At 45.7% G+C, this 17,495-nt stretch overlaps 1 long non-coding RNA gene across 1 annotated transcript; it reads right to left on the bottom strand.

Annotated features, from left to right (window-relative positions):
- Window positions 1-1,764: 1,764 nt before the first annotated feature.
- On the bottom strand, window positions 1,765-3,620 carry LOC146431186 (uncharacterized). Its single transcript, XR_014854900.1, has 2 exons — window positions 3,284-3,620; window positions 1,765-2,102 (listed from the first exon to the last, which is right to left on the bottom strand). It is a non-coding gene; the product is annotated as an uncharacterized LOC146431186 (long non-coding RNA).
- Between the last annotated feature and the right edge of the window lie 13,875 nt (window positions 3,621-17,495).

Here is a 17,495-nt window from a genome sequence, read left to right as displayed (position 1 = left end):
CTTTCTGCCTTGGCAGCCTGTGCTGGATGTTTTCTGAACGCTCCAAGTCCTTTGGCTCTTCTGAGGACGAAAGCAGAGTAGGAGAAGAGCATCACTTTGGTCATTCTTGGGCTTGCTGTGGGTCTTTGGACTAACACTGGAAATAGGGTCTTGAAATTTGGCATGAGGCAGCCTTTTATGTTTTTTTACATAAACCCACTCAAATCAGTCATATTACTGGGTTTTGAAGAGCAGCTCACTGCACAGCAAAAAACATGCCCAGTTCCTGCAGTTGAAATCTCTCAAGATGCTGCTCTTGGGGCACCTGCTGCCTCAGGTGCTCAGAGCCGTCTCAGCAGTCTCCCAGGCAATAGGAAACATCCCCTCTTGGTTAAAAAGCCTTTCGTGGGATTACAAGGGCAGTGGGATTCTTGAGCACAGCCCATGTCTTTAAGTCCCTGACAGGACTTCACCTACAGATCTCACCTTATCTACAGCACAGGCTGCCTTAAGGGGTATTGTGAAGGTCACTGTGTTACCTGGTCCAGACATCAGAAGTGTCCAAAGTGAAGCATTCCATACCAATTTCTGGAGATTTTTCTCATGCACGCAATACTCTAGTGCAGATCTTAATTACACTGTCACAATCTGATTTCTCTGTGACACCTGTACACCATGGATCTGCTCTGTAAGTCAAAAATTAAGCAAATTTTGGCCAGATCCTCATGTGCAGAACCAAAGACTGCCCAAGGAGCAATTCAAGGGCTGCAGGACACAGACAGACTGTGTCAACAGGATAAAACTCTCCCAAAGAAGCAGATTCTTTCTGTGCCCTTGCCACAGGCTGTGTAACACTAAACAGTCATTAACCCAAAGTTTTGGCTGCTGATGGCTGTATTGCCCACACTGCGGGTGCGTGGCTGGAAACCTTTAGCCTGAATTGCTGACATCCATCTTTGTGCAGCTGGAAGCACTGGGTGCTGTGCTTGCATGTATGAAGTGCTGTATCATGTTAAATGCTCTGAAAGCGCAGACATTACGCTTTTCAGATGGAGTACCCTGAGTTAGTCAAAACTGACCTTAATCCATCCATGTGTCACTCTGACCCATCTTCAGAACGGGCGTTTCGGGAGGATTAATGAAGGTGCTGAAGCACTGAGGCAATGTAGTGGAAAGTGATATAGAAAAAGCCATGAGGAAATTAATAATTCTGTCTTTTGAGGAACCTGTAGGTTCCTGCTCTGGTCCTGTACAGCATGCTACAACCTTACCACCTCAGGGCCATTTCTCCAGGGTTTCTGGGCTATACCTCTAAAGAAGGTCAGCATGGCATGGCAGGTCCACAGCATGCCTACTTGCAACCTCAGGACATTTTTGCCATCCAGAACATCAGCACCTTGCTCTGCTTTGAAGACTGCACGGAGAACTGTTGGAGCTGCATTTTCTATAGCTGTGAAATCCAAAAGTGGTCAGACATGTGAATAATGTGCTGAATAATGTGCTCTGCCTAGGCTCATGTGCTGAACAATAGGCATTGCTGAGCCCCTCGCTGACCATCTCACTGCACACACAGCGATGCAGAAGGAAAAGAGTCTCTGAACATGCAATTAAAGTCTTGTTCTGCTTCAACGAAGGGGGGTAGATGAAGTTGCACCGAGGAGAGTTCGGACATTTCTGCATTTTGAGTACTCTCCTTAATAGATTTTTGGCTACCATATATGCACACTTAAACACAACTTGTGTACAAATGCATAAATGTGGCACACACAGAGATAGCACCTGATGGATGGCTCTCCAGAAAGGTCATGTATATGTTATATGCAACACTCAGTTTACATAGTATGACATTTATGTAACACTTATGAAGAGCTCTGACAGGGTGTTGTCAGTTGGCATTTGCTAAGAGAGGAAATAAATCTAATAATAAAAACAAAAAAAAAGCATTTTGGAAGAAACAATACTGCACAAATCCTTTAAAAGGACAGAATTGTCTGCACAACAAAGGCTTGGCTGATTGATGCTAAAATAAGCAGTTATGCAACAAGTAAGAAATACGATCTCCAGGGAAGAAACCAGCAACATTTCCCTTTCATCTTCATTCACCGGTGCTTATTTTTGCAAACCTGAAAGGGAAAATATAGGCAGCCTTTCAATGATGAGCACACAAGTAGAATTAACAGATGTTTTGAAGTGAAGGACAGAGTCCCTATGAGTTTTGTATGAGTTCTGCAGAGTGAAATCCCATCACTAACCCAGAGTCCCCTAAAATGCTGCAGAGCTGTCACCTCATGGCTGCTTTCCCACACTGGGGAAGTGCCATGCTGGAGTGATCAGGTGTGAATACCTTGATTTTAGGTGTGAATTGGCTCACCTTAGAGTTACAGAAGTGTTAAAACAACTTCAGGAGAACAAACGTATGAAATAGTTCATCTTCAACACTTTGGTTTAAAAAACTTCTCAGGAAGAGTTGAGACCAGTGAAAATCTCAGTGCAGACAAGAGAGAGAAGGAGGGAAGCCCAGTTGCCTTGTTGGCATAAATTTGATTACTATAATACATGAGCTCCAGACACAGGGATGGCACAGGTCCATGGCAGTGCAAGTAGTCCCCAAAGAGAGCAAAAATCCTGTGGAATTTTGAAGATCTTCAGAAACATAGTATTTTCTGACATTAACTAGTGAAAAAAAACCAGGAGGGAATCTCAGCCCCCTTAGCCCATTGGTACTGCAGCACCCACCCAGCCCTGGTGCTGAGTGTGGGAGGATCATCATGGAGCAGGGAGCTGCTCCAGTGACAGAGAGCTCCTGGAGATCCCTCAGAAACACCACACTACTTGAGAACAGCACGGGAGACACACAGCTGCTAATTTACTGCCCTAGATGCCCTGTTTTGAGTGCTGTGGTAGCCAGAAGTCATCAAAATAGCCTCATGGCTACTTTAATTTCTATCAAGGACCAGGGCAGTGCACAGTCATTCCAGGAGCAGAACACAAAGATGATAAAAATCTTGCTGCATCCGTTTCCCAGCTGGGGTCATCCAATATCCCAGCTATACTCAGGATATTTAGTTTTTATTAAAATATGTGCTAATTTGGAGAGTAGTAAGCAGATGCAGCAGAAGGAAAACGAACAAGCTCTGCTCTAAATTACAATAATAATCATTCCCATCTTCGAGAATGAACTACAACAGACAGATCAAGGGAGAGATGGCTGCTATGGTCATTATATAAACTAATCCCTTTTCTTTCTCATTCATTCTGCATAATTCTTTTCCTTTCTGAAGCTAAGCAAAAACACTATACTTACAGGAGAAAAAATTTGATTTGGCAGATCAGTGGATAGGGAGATTTTGTTTGCAGTCTCAATTACCTTCAGTAGCTGGAAATTTGGTATCAAAATAAACTGTAAATTAAAAAAAAAAAAAAGTAGATAAAGCATAACAAATGTCCATCCCTTGACAGATAGCTCAGTAATTCTCTATGTTCTAGCAACAGCTGCTTTAATATCTTTCAAAGAAATGGCAGCCTTGCTCTGTCTGAAGGGATTACCTTTAAGGAATGCATCCGTAAGTGGCTTTGTGCAAAGATACTCACGTTCTTGTGGGGTTTGCACTGCATTTTTTCTGCCAGATTTCAAGATGCATTTTTTTGTTGTTGTTGTTGCTGTTGATTACCTTGTTTTGTCCAAGTTTGCTTCCATTGCCAAGCACATCTAATATCCCACATTTCATGCATTCCCCAGACTGGAAGAACTGGGGCTTTTAGAGGATTCTTAAGGGTAGATAGGGGAAATGGGGACCATCAGTGGTCAGGTGAGCTGCTTCAGTGCTCCTCCTGTGACAGGAGAGCTGCTGTAGCTTCTCCTGCCTCAGAGGGATCCTTGGGCATCACAACAGATTCTCCTGCAACTCCCTTCCCAGCTTTCTTTCCTTTTGCTGGCATTTTGCACTTCCCTAACATGATGTGGTGGGGGGATAACACAACTCCTTGGACCACACAGGGCTTCATATGAAGACATTTGACTGCTACAGCCAGCCTCTGTGGTTATGGGTGATGGATGGTGAAAACATAAGTAGATTTAGAATAATTCACTTGGAAGGGACCAACTTTGAATTCAGCTGCCTCAGTCCCTCTGCTCTCCCTCATGAAACGCTATCCCACAGGCAGGATATGCCTGTGGAAACCCTTGTCCTGCCCATTCCCACCCCTCAAAGCAGGAGAGATCCACCGAGGTGTAAAGGCTGTTGTGTTTTACTCCCCCGAGCAGAGCTTTCCTCCTCTCACAGGCGTCCTGGCTTGGGAGGGAGGTTCACAGTCCTGTGCCAGTCCATGTCTTTCTACCTGCAGATCCCACCACAGAACATGCAATTACTCTCCCAGTTAAAAAAAAAAAAAAAAAAAAAAGAGAGACATTAATGATCCTAGTCACAATTCAATGCACCATTTGAGTGAATGGTATATATGCTAAACAACACATGCATCAGGACTGCATTAATCCACATTTTATATGGATTCCCTCTAGACATTCAGTTTATAACCAAGTTGGCTATTTCCCTGTATTTCTCTGGAGTTGGAGGGTGTGAAAAAGACATTTCCATTTCATTGACTAAGTTCCCAAGGGGAGAGTTTATGAAAGTGCAAGTGCATAATTTACTGCCTGACAAGATAAAGATGGTATCTGGTTTTAAAAAAATAGTGTACCCTGAAAAACAAAATTGCTAGAACAGACATTTGTTTTCCTTAAGTACCATATTTTAGAAGCATTTAATTTAGCTTAGAAGCACCGTTAAAAATATATGCATTGTAAATTGCAGCTGTATAACACGATATTTATCAGATAATATCACTGCACAGTCTCCTGTTGCAATATAAATGCCAAGGCATTTATAGAAAATAAATGTTGAAGTAGCAAGCTTTCTTTTCAAAGTGGAAAACCATTATCTGATCCGAAAGTCATAAATAAAATTATGAGGGTTTGCTTACAGGGTTGGTTTTAACCATAGGGGGGCTGACATGGATACTCCATCAGTGTTCCCAAGCAGCAAACCCACTCTGGATGAGGGAATCACTTGGGATGGACAACAATGGCTCACAAAGACCTAAGAGTAGCCAGAAGGACAAGTCAGCTGCTGATGCATTTGAGGAAGAGAGATAAAGCTGAAAAGTTGGGGATTTCTTAAGATATTCCTGCAGCACCCTCCTGGCTTCATGATTTTATCTTTCTGTGGTTCTGCTCCTTTAGCCACTCCTTGAATGGTTCACGTGGTGTAGTGGTTACTTCTTTCTCTCTCTGCGTTTTTCTTTGGACAAATGAAGTCCACTGATCTTCTTCAATGCTCACACTGATAGCAACTTGCTGATTATCTGTTTTTCTGTGCTCACTTCTCTCTCCTATACTTTGGTCTGCCCTGCAACATCACACAGTCAGAGCTAAGGCTGGATGTGCTGAGCTGAGCCAAATCCCTCATTCTTCTCACCAGGTTCATCCATCCATGCATCCAGCCATCCATGCATCCAGCCATCCATGCATCCATCCACCCATTATCCATCCATCCCAGCTCCCAGACTGAGGAGCAATGCATGCGTGGCACAGCTCAACTGGTGAGTTGTCAAAAGCACTTTGTATGATGAATGATATGGTGAACACCGAAAATATGTGCCTAAAGTAACTTTTACATACAAGAAGTGGCTGGCTAAATGGCCAGTTGATTCACTGGCAGATCAGCCATGGAGGGGAAGCAGAACACACCACACAACAACACCCAGGTTTCTGGGTCACATTCAGAAGAAAACACTTCAGTTCTGGTAGCCCCTTGCAGAGGTGATCCCACACTGCGTATGACCCTCCTGCAGCACTGAGGACCTCAGGGTTGTGCACCATATTAGTAAAATATCACAGCAACAAGAGCATGGAGACTTGTTAGATCATCAATTCTGTCGTCTCCTGGGATAGGATTACAGCCCTTCCGCAGAGGATGTACCAACTACTGATTTTAATTTACCTTTTCCCTGAAAGCAGCTGTTCTTCACTAGCCCTGCTAGGCTGCTGAGCAGCCCCATGTCTGTCTGAGCTGCATGGATGAGCTTTGTTGAGCTCCACAGATGACAGGCAACCATTGAAGCAACAATTCCTGCATGCCAGGACTTTCACACATCGTATATGCAACGCATACCTCCTTTATAGTGGTTATAATTTCAAATCAATCCTACCTGGCAGTGGAAGTTTAACATTAATGACTTTCTTATTATGGATGGAAAAACCTTTCAGAGCTAATGAGCAGAAACAAGATCGCTTGGCTCCTACCTGAGGAGGTGACTCGGCGGTCACGACCAACACTTGGAGCAGAGCTGTACAGTGCTTGCTTTAGCACAGCCCGAAGCATTGGTCTGGCAGGTTACACTGCCTCTGCCTTTGGAGCCGAGACCTCAGCTCAGAAAAGGCTTTAAAGATCTCAGCTCCTTAAAATAAAGATATCAGGAAAAGGTTCTTCACCCAGAGGGTGGCTGGGCACTGACCAGGCTCCCCGGGGAAGTGGACACAGAACCAACCTGACAGAGCTCGAGGAGCACTTGGACAACACCCTCAGGCACAGGGTGGGATTTCTGGGGTTGTCATGCAGGGCCAGGAGTTGCACTCGATGATCCATGTGGGTCCCTTCCAGCTCAGGACATTCTGTGACTTTGTGAACACAGTCCAGGGAGGATGCAGCTACCCATCACCCAGCCCTCGACCCAGATGCATCACCCTTCCCTGCAACAGGAGCTTCCCCCAGGGGAAGTCTTGCTCTCCCCAGTCAGGGACAGCTGCCAAGGTGTGAAATGGGGGGGTTCAGTTTAATTTTATCTTGCCAGCCGGGAGAAAACAGGACCCGACCAGTTACACATTTAATTTCCAAGCTGGTCCCACAGGGCAGGAGGAGCGGGTGAGCCAGGGAGGGTGAGCTCCCGACCCAAGCGTGCCAGGCATCCCGCAGTGCCCTGGGGTGGTGGCATCTGCCCTGGCATACCTCGGGGAACAGCAGCCGCAAGCCTGGCTGCTGGAGGAAAAATAAACAACCACAGTGAGTCACAAAGGCAAGCGGCATATGACGGGGACAGGTACTTATGCAAATAAACTGTTAACACCCAGCCAGACAGAGCTGATAAGCCTCCTAGGCCAGCTGGAGGCTTCTTCATCCTGCTGGGGGGAGGAGGAGGAAAACAGCTCTAGGACAACAATAGAAAACCGAAGAGCAAGAGCAAGGCAGCTGTGGAAAGGCTGCACAAGGCTGCCTGGTTTGGGTACCAATCTGCTGCACCCTGCCGTGGCAGCGTGTCCCTGTGCTGCTGTGCTTCCAGAAGCATCCTGCCGTGCCAGCCTGGGTTGGTGTGTGCCTTGGTGCCCCTCACTGAGACCTCCTGGGGGTGCTGGGTGCCTGCCAGGACCATTTCCCCACACGCCCAGGGGAGCAAGGTCCTCCATCCTGCAGCAAAGTTTGAGATTTCTGAGGCTGCAGTAGAGGAGTGCATGGGAAGCTGCCTTCCCCCATTTGGAATATCCCCATGATCCTTCTGCTGCCTTCTCAGCTGACCAGCCCCCTCAGAAGCATGAATGAAAGGCAAATTATCCCTTCAACACTGCTGGGGATCCCCCAGGAAGCTCCATATCTGGCCTGGCTGGGCTGCTGATAATCAGATAGAGGGGGTTTAAAATAATCAAGCCTAAGCAGCTGAAATCCAAACTGGAATAGGTAATGGGGTCAGAAAACAAACACTAGAGCCAGGGCACAGCCGGGGGCTCTGCAGGGCACCACACACACACCCGGGGTGGGCTGAGCTGGGAGCTGTGGTGCTTCCTCAGGATGCTGCCCAAAAACCAGAGTCTCCCAGGCCCTGCACTTTTCTGGTAGTGGGAAAGCTGTGCAAAAGACCCCAGGTGTTTCACAGAGAGTCCTGAGAGCCAGGTGACAGGCTGTCACCAGTGCAACCATCTCCCCTCAGTGCAACCATCACCCATAGCCTGAATCATAGAAGGAAGGATTTTGCTGCCCCAGAGCTCCGTTACTCCCAGTTTCAGCAGTGCCAGCAGCTCAGAAGGTGCAGGACACCTCCCTGCTCCTGTAGCATCACCACCCACTCTGGCTCACTGGTCCCCATCCCACCCTGGCTCTGCCAACACCTCCACCTGCCTTCCCCATGGGCAGGGAAGAGGGGACAGAAGCGCCAAGGAAAGGGGGAATTACTAGGTTTAGGGAATTTGTTTTGCCCGCTGCTCAGATTTCCAGCTCATTTTAATGACGTAATGTTCCAATGGTGAGAAGCCAAAGTTTGCCCTTCCTGTGGTATTCCCTTAGGAAAAGCATATTACTGCAATGTAAAACTGAAAATTGAAACAGGCTGGTGCTTCACCAGAGAAAATGCCTCTCCCTTTTCCCTATTCAGTGAGGCGGGGATGAATGTTGTGAGGTTTGAAAGAAAAACTGAAAAAGCCTTTAATTAATCCCTGGAGGCTAAACTCTGCCAGATATGGACAGGATTTCTCCTCTGCCTCCTTTTCGGAGCAAGAACATGAAGCTGCCTTCCTGCTGCAGCTCTTTCCGGGGGATTCTCAGGTCCCAGAGGAGGATCCAAAGCATTTTCCAGAGCTTTTCTTTTGTGGAGAGAATTGCTGCCAGGGAAGCCTCACTGCTGTCCCAGGACAGTGAGGAGACAAGGAGCCCCTGCTCAGACTTTTGGAAGCTTTTACCTGCTGGGAGGAAACTTTTCGAGTTCAAGGTCAGGTCTGTTTGTCTTCCCTCCTGACAGACGTAAACTGTTATGCAATATTCAGGAAGTCACTTATATCAGACTCAATTCAATTTCTAAGATTAAGAGCATGGAAAAACAAATACTAGTGCTGGATGGAAAGTGCTAGCACTAACCAGTCCAACACTGTGTTTGGACAAGGATTGCTTATAGGGTATCTCTTATTTCCACAAGTCAGTAGGGGCAGGTTACAAAATGTGCTGCTTTTTACAGGGGGTTGAGCAGGAGGAGGAGGAGGAAAATTAACCCTTGCTTAGAGGGCAGGAACCATAGCAAAGTTGTTTTGGAGAGCAACTTCTGTGTTTGCTACTGCATCATCTGTGAGCATCCCAGGCTGTCAGTTCAGGGCTCAGCCCCTGGCAAAGGGCAGAGATGCATTGTTCTCAGTACCTGTGCTGGACACCTGTGCTTGGCTACAGCTGCCCTAGGGCGTGGCAGGGCTGTGGCTGCAGGACAGGTAAAGGCTTTGCTCACAAAAGCCCAGTTTGCAGGGGAAGAGACAAGATACAGAGCATGTGCAGTTTTCATCAGGGATCATCAACTGGCACAGCGCAACGACCTCATTCAGAAAATGCACTGGGAAAAGGCACTGGAGGAAAAAAATCTTAACTTGCAGAGGGAAAACTGTCCTGAGCAAGACCTGAGGTGGTCCTATGATCCAGAAGTCCTGGTGTCCTTAAAGAAAAGCACCAGGAACTGCAGTGGAGGAGGATGGATCATTTGGGCTGTGGGGGTCCATGCCAGGGGCCACACCAACCACAGCCCAGAAGTCATACCTGCTTTCTTGACACTTTTCCCAACCAAGGCACTTACAAAGTTTCAATAATCACCACTATTGAAACTAGTTCAGTGCTTTCTGTTGATACAGGAAAAAACTTGAAATTTAGCTTCCAGCACTGTGAACTCCCTTAATTCATTATCGTGTATATACATATTATACGCAGAGAAAGTTAAAACGTAGAAATAAGGAGCTCTGGAGTTTGATAAAAGCTAAGGGAGAACCTGAGGTTTGAAAGAAAACCATTAGCAATAGCAGATTTGCAAGTTCAGCTGTGGGAAGGACCACAAAATCCAAGCACATGCTATATATCTTCTTTTTATTGACTGCTTTGTGGTAAGCTGCATTTCTTGTTGGAGTTGGGAACTACAGCTTGCACTCTGTGTTGATTTTGATTATAGAGTGGTGGTAATTAAACCTCTGGAGCATTAAGTTACCATTTTAACCAAATGCCTGCATTTTATCTTGATGGGAAATTGAGAGTGAGACTCAGATTTTCACAGTAAATAAAAACTGTTGGCTGTTTCACAGATAATCCTTTTCCTCAGCTTATGTATGAGAAAATCCTCCTGTACAGTTTCTTCCAGCCTTTTGCAAAGGCACACACTCCTTGAGGAAGCTCAGCAGCAGCACTGCCAGCTTCTGCACACTGTTCAGCTTGTAAAATAATAATTATAATCATAATGTGCCTCCTTAATGACACTTTTAATCCAGAGCCCAGTATCCTTATCTCCATATAAACAAACAGAAGCACGCAGAATTTTGCTCCAGTGATATAAATGGCCAAGGTCAAAGTCAGGAGTTACCCAGGTTCAGTCTATCAACAATATCCACTGCCTGGCTCTGAGGTAACGCTCTTATCTACAGACAGATAGGCAAGGTGCAAATCTGGTTAATTCTTAGACAGTTCTGTGCTGGCAGGCACAGGTCTGCCTCACTGCACACCTGTAGGAATTGGGCAAATACAGCCATTTCAGGTTGTTACTTTCACTGTGTACCACCCTGAGCCTACTTGAACAAGCGGCTGAAACAGGTGAATGCCTTAAATCAACTATTTTATCTCAATTAACAGCAGTATTGCTAAGTCAGACCGAGATGCTCAGCAGAAGGCTGCGAGGCTGCCGTGTGTGCTGTGCTGGCTGCCTTCCGTGCAGGCAGGGGCATTAAGTGCTCTGGAGATCAGCGGTTCTGATAACAAACACTTGCTTGTGCAGAGGATTGGCCTCAGCCCCTTCAAAGCGCAGCCGCTGCCACAGAGCCTTTCATCCTCTGCTTTCCGAGCGGAGCTCACCCTCCCTGCCCAGAGCAGCAGCAGGTTTACCACAGAATGCGTGCAGGGTTTGCTGGCTGCAGAGGCAGGTATTACTCACCCGGTGGCTCCTCATGCAAATGCGCTGCCGTCACCGGGATGGCAGAGCCAGGAGCTGAATTGAGGCTGCTGGAGATGTCTGTGTGCCACCCGCGACCAAGGACAGCCAGGGGCTCCTGTGGGGCTGTGTTTCTCAGCAGTGCTGCTGCAGATCTGCGGGTTCACTGGGCGCGCTGGAGCCCCGGGAGCTGCATCTTTTGTGGGGACCGGAGTCTGAGACTGCCTCACCTCACCTTCATCATCACTCCCCCTCCAGCCATCTGGAAATGAGAGGAAATGTCTGTCACAGCACGTGGGGGCAGCTACAGAGGCTCCTGAAAACCTCAGGAGAGCTCCTGGCTGTGCAGCTCCCTCGGGGAGAGCTCTCAGGAGATGCCTCAAGCACACAGAGCTGCTCCCTCCTCAGCAGGGCATCTACCCGTGTCACCTGCCAGACACCACGAGCAGCACTGCTCCTCACCATCCCACCCACCTGCACCAGGAATTCGGGATCTCCTCGTGGGAACCCAAGCAAACCCCGAGCCAAAGCTGTGATGAAGGTTTCTCCAGGTAGAAGCACAGTTGTTGCTGGTGTGGTTGGGAACTCAAATGGAGGAAGGTGGCTTCCAGTTTGAAGAGGATCACAGAGAATTCCCTTATTTTGGAAAAATCATTGCTTGCTCTTGAAAGGGTGTGAATTATTCTATAATTCCTACTTAATAAAGGCAATGAAAACTAAAGGAGGTATTGCTGCTGATGCTGCTGGGTCCAGGATTTCACATAGTCTTCCCATCATACCATACTGAGATATGATGCCCTCCAAGTGTAACTGATAAATCCCCCAGTCCATTTCCAACTGTCCTACATTCAGCTTTTATACTCCAACACAAACACACAAACAAACAAAATCAACATAACCCCCCCATTTTTTCCAAACCAAGCAAACTAAGGAAGGTAAACCAATCTTCTTAATGTTCCTAGATGTAAATATTTAAGGTAAGAGAAAGAGAAAGCTGATTATCTTCTCTATTTGACAAGACAAATATAAAAATGTCTTCCTTGAAAGACTCATCTAAGTATTATTCTGTATTCTGACATGAAGGGAAATGTTGCCTGATTGCATCTTTTCCCAGGAATGGCAAACTGCTCTGGTGGTTTGGAAAAACACAAGTAAGAAACTATTTTTCAATTATCTTTCTTTTTTTCCACAGACCACTGCCATTTTTTATTTGAGTGATGGCCAGAGTTATAAAGGATAAACCACCACAAGACAAAATTTTCTCAGAGTATTTTTCTGCTATGAACTTCTGGAAACAGCAAAAGAAACCAAGTTTGTGTGAAGCTGGTGTGACATGAGGAAGAACCGGGCTGGGTACACCCACAGTCACCAGTGCTTTGTGACATTGGGCAAGTGACCAGAATCAGTAATGATATAAAAATAAAGATCCATTAATCAAAAAATAAATTGGGAAAATACCCAAATAACTCAAAAAGACTGCAAGAGCTCTGCAGAGCAGCTCAGTCACTGCTTTCCACCTCTCCCATCCAGTCAGGAATAGGTTGTTTGCTGTCATCCTCCCTCTTTTCCCCATTTCCTTCTCACCCAAGTGAGGTGAAATTTGGGCTGGATTTCTTTGAACTTATGTCTCAAATTTTCTCTTTTTATCATCTCCAGAACTTTATTTTTAAAATAATCTTCTCCTTGCTCTTCTTACATTAGTTATTACAACCTTCAGTTTTAGCAGCTACCCTCAAGGCCACATCAATTCACTCCACAACCATACCAGTCCTTCAGTTACATAATTTACGAGCTTCTTACCTTCTACTCTTTATTCCTGTTACCTTTGCACATCTCCTCTTACCTGGCTGAGCCAACAGCCTACCTACATACTGCCAGCCCACAACCTTTACCCCACCAGGCTCCATAATCCTCCTGTCAGCTCCTTTCCAAAGCATAGACTCACACTCTGCCCAGCTTTCTTTCAAGCCTGGGAAAGCCTGATAAAATCTGAACAGCCACTCCTTTCTCCTCCTTCAAAACTATCCTTCCAACTCACTGCTGCCAAAAAACCAGCCAAACTCAGCTTAGGCTGTGGTGGGGCAACAGATGAACCAGGATTTTCTTCCCTCCTTTCCTTGCTCCCTACCTCTGCTCTCAGCTAAGCATTAGCCAAATTATGCTACCAAAGAAAGGTCATTGTCATATATATATATATATGTATATATATATGTGTGTGTGTGAGTGAGTTAGAAATCTCTCACATATCTTTCCAGTGGCTCCAGGACGTGATAAATCTGAGAAATGCAGCTGAAATGTCCCTTTTCCTGTTGTCTTGATGTGGGACAAACAGCAAGTCCCACAGAACAGAAGGGTCAGGTGTGTTCCCAGAAAAGCTGAGGCCATGGCCAAGTAAGAGGTTTGGAGTGTGTTCCAGAGTGGATGCTGCTGTGGTTCCAGATAAAATATTGTGTGTAAAATATTGGAGGTGGGGAGCTAAGTGTATCATTTGGCTGGAGAGGATGAGGCACTTACCAGAACCCTATTAGGATGTCTTCAGTGTCGAGGTACCCTTAAAAAGCTGTTTCTAAATAGTTAATACAAACTGCGGGTCTTTTACAATTGTGGGTCTTTTACAAACTATGTAGTTTCTGTGTTCTTTGTAGATTTCGTGGCAAGAGTGAAATACAAGAGCAGAGAGCACAGAAACTGGTGGTATCAGGTTTGGGAGCAAGTGACTACCAGCATGCTCAGAAGCTCCTGTATTTCCCTGGTCCAACCCAGCACAAATCTTTCACACAGAAGCATCCCAGATTCCTTGTACTTAAACCAAACTTTGTTTCCAGCTGAAAACTCCCAGCGTTTTCAGCCTTAACTCCTAAGCCAAACCCATATTACAACAGCTAAAATGTCAGAGCTAATTAAGAAGAGGAAGCCATGCATAAACCAGCCAAGATGTGCATCTGCCACCAAGGAGAAACCCCATTCCTGCAGCGCGTGCCAGGACCCGGCGTGCACACCACGTCCTCCCAGAGGCAGAGAGCTGGCTGGCAATTTGGTCAACCCTGAATGACATGCTGGAGTGCTGACTTCCCTTGTGGTTTTTTAAAAAAAAAAAAAAAAAAAAAAAGAAAGAAAAAAAGAAAAAAAAGGCAAAGAAACCCCTTTAAACCCATGATTTGAAGTGATGCCCAGGGGTATATTTAAGGAACAGCCAGCCAAGTTCCACCCTGCCTGCTTGCAGCACCGTGGGGTTGCACAGCAGATAAGAGACCACAGTGTTTGGGAAATTAGTTTTAACCATCGTTATATAATATTGATGTCGTATTGACTACACATATATATGCTGGCACGGGGACTGGAATTACATTGATTTATTAAGTTGATAGCATGCACTGGTGCCAAGCTACCAGGTCATTGATCAGCTGCCTGGGCTGAACTTCAGCGTGTAATTTCCAGCACAATGTGACTGATCAGCAATACCATAATTGGTTGCAAATGTCCTTCCTTCTATTTGTTTTGTTAAGTGGCTTTTTCATTAACACAGCAGAGCCAAGGAAATAAATATGGCTTTGCTATTGGACTAAAGGCAGAGAATAGCTGAGAACTGGATACAGACTAGGACAGGACTGTGCAATATTGTCAAGCCAGCACTCTTCACTCTTTTTTTTTTGTTATAAATGCTCTCTTTTGCTGCATTTAGGGCCCCGATTGCTTCAGAAGAGATGGCCTTTGGCTAGAAGGGGCTTGGCCAACACCACATTCAGTAAAACACAAATTTATTGAATTCATGCCCCCAGATGCCCTAAGTCAATAGGTTTATTATTAGGCCAAGTCATGATGTCTGTACTTAGATTATGGTCCTCAGATGTCCCTGCTAAGAGAGGAAACTAAGTCCAGCCCCTGGGAACAGGACTCTCTGCTCTACATGACAACATCCAGGCATCTGAACGAGCTGGAAAAGTCAGAACTGGGCACAGAGACTTTGAGGGTGGTGGCACCTCCCTCCTGAACACCAAAACCAAGCAATGGGTCCTTTCTCCAGAGCCTCATCCCAGCTCAGCCCTGCTGCTGGAATGCAGCCCTGCACTTCTGCAGGATCCCATGGAATGAGCCTTGCTCTCTGAAAGAGCAAGAAGTGCCAGGTATGGTCTGAGCCTAAGTGAGTTGCAAAGTTCCTGAAAATATTGACTCAAGCATTGTATCTGTGAGCAAGTGCAATTATTTGAATAGGAGAAAGACAGAAGTGAGCTGCTGTGGCACCAGATATCCCATGAAATAGCTCTCTACATCACCAGATTATCACATGCCCTTTCTGATTTCCAACAGATCTATAAATCATTATTTTCTGGATGTGTGGCTCCTCAGTACCTGCTTTTTAATGCTCGTTCCACCTCTTATTTTACCCAGTTCTATCAATTTCAGCCCATTTCTGGCTATATTCTAAACATACATAACTGTATAGGACCAGAGCATAGTGGTTATCTGGTGACTTCAAGGCAATGAAACATTATTACAGACCTTTCACAGGTCACCACCATGCATTAGAGTAGCAAAGGCAATAAAAAAAAAAAAGTCAAAAAGAATGAAGGTTTTGAGTCACGAGAGAAAAACCAATCCATTATTTTTCACTATTTTCAGCAGTTTAGGACTTTATACCTTTGATACTTTCCATCCACTGGACTCTGCCAAACACAGCCATTGTTTCTCTCCTGTTAGCTCCCTGAAAATATCTGGCAATGGCTTATTCCAGCATGAATAAAACTAAAGACTAAGCTACTTAACCAATGTGTGTTCTTTGAAGTATTTGATTTGAATCTCCAGGATAGCAGCATGTTGCAAACAGGCACACTTCATTAGCTGATTCTGAAACATGTCCTCAAAAGAAATCAGGATGGAGGTGTTTGATAGCTATTGTTTTATTTTCAGTTCAATTCAGTTGCAAGTTTCCAAGGGCTCTGGAGAGCCAGACCTGCAGGGCTGCTGGAGCACCAGCACTGGGGATGATGCAGTTTGACTGAAGCAGTGGTGAACAAGGCATCACTCCCTACCCATTCAGGGCATGCAGGGCTGAGGACTCTGGTTTTGTCTACACTTACAAAGAGCTCAGCATTGTCATTACTCAGCAAATAACTAAAAGAAACAGGTTTGTAATTTGGTTTGTTCAGAAGGTTGTAAATTATTAGCATTTACTATGCCCTGGTGCATGTACAACCCAGGGAAAACACCCTTCATGTAAGGGCCTGTCCTGCAACTTCTGCTCAGAGCGTTTGCTCCTTGAGTGGGGTCACAGAAACCATCACCCTCATTAATGTGATGAAGCAACAGGCACCCTCCCCCTGTATTTAATTTTGGATGTGCTGTTCAGAGCTCTGGTGCCTGGACCTGCTGAGCCCCCCACCTCTCATCCCGACCTGGCTCCTTCTCACACTGCTGACTACTTCTGTCCCATCAGACTGCTCCTTCCAAATCCTAAATCCCAATTTCACAGGAGCACTGCCTCCCCAAAATCCAGAGCAATGCTCCCAGCAATGCACACAGCAAACCAGAAGGTCGCTTTTCATGCAAAGTGCAACATAAATGTGCTCCAAACGACTGGAGGGGATGCATTAATTGAGCCTTGAGTTTTTTCTCCCCTGCTCTTGGTAGGGAAGAAGGTTGATTTGGTTTGCAGCTATTCCAGAAGTTTTACATGAGAGGGAAATGCTCACCAGCCTCAATGATCTGTCAAGGGCAGTGTCTGCTTCTTGGCAGGAGCGTCTGCTGAAACACCAGCGAGCATCTCTCCCACTCCCAGCACAGCACTGCTGCCAGTGACTAAGCAGTTTCTATAAATCAAGCTGCAGCAGAGTTCAGAAGCCTAATAATAATCTGAAAATGTACAATAATAATAATATGGTGGTTTTAATGTTAAGAAGGTCACAGATAACTATAATAGCCATTCTGATGTTGAGACTTGTAGCTTGGTTTCGAATAATTTTAACATTCTATTTGATGTCTAGTCTCAGAGCAGTAGAAACTGGAATTAAACAATGCAATTAAAACACAGCAAAGCTGTAATCTGATCTTGTGTCCTACTTCTAGCCTTGCTGCTTCACCTTTTCCTCCAAGCCCTTAGTCTCTCGCACGATGCAGTATTTGTCATTGCCAGTTTGGGGGTTGGAACCAGCTTGCCTGCTGGGATGCCAGCAGTGCTGCTGTTCCCTATCCTGCTCTACTTAGCAGCAGAGGCCACCACAGCAGGTGGATGTTCATGGCTTGGCTGTGAATGTCCTCCCAGTGCCCCAAACACCCAGGGCTTTGCATCCCAAATGCCCGACAGTGCCCCTTGTAGCTGGCACAGGACGAGTCCTGCTCATTCCATTTACTGTAACTGTCTCATTAATACTTTGTTTATATTGGTACAGCTTAATCCAACTAATTGCCATCATGAACCAGCAACATATTAAGGCCCTGGCTATAAAGGACTATTGTGCTGCACTAAATGTAATCCTTCTTAAAATGTCCTGTGTTGGTACCTGCCAGTTTTCCAAGATTCCATGTGTGTAACACACTGACACGGAAGGTTCTGCAGACCTTTGATGTCCATGTGCCACAGCAAACATTTCCAA

The sequence above is a fragment of the Lichenostomus cassidix genome, chromosome 13 (assembly GCF_008360975.1).
Source record: "Lichenostomus cassidix isolate B80296 chromosome 13, HeHo_3.0, whole genome shotgun sequence".
NCBI classification, from domain to species: domain Eukaryota; kingdom Metazoa; phylum Chordata; class Aves; order Passeriformes; family Meliphagidae; genus Lichenostomus; species Lichenostomus cassidix.
The sequence above is the reverse complement of the archived record's forward strand: the minus strand, read 5'-3'. Positions and strand labels throughout refer to the sequence as shown.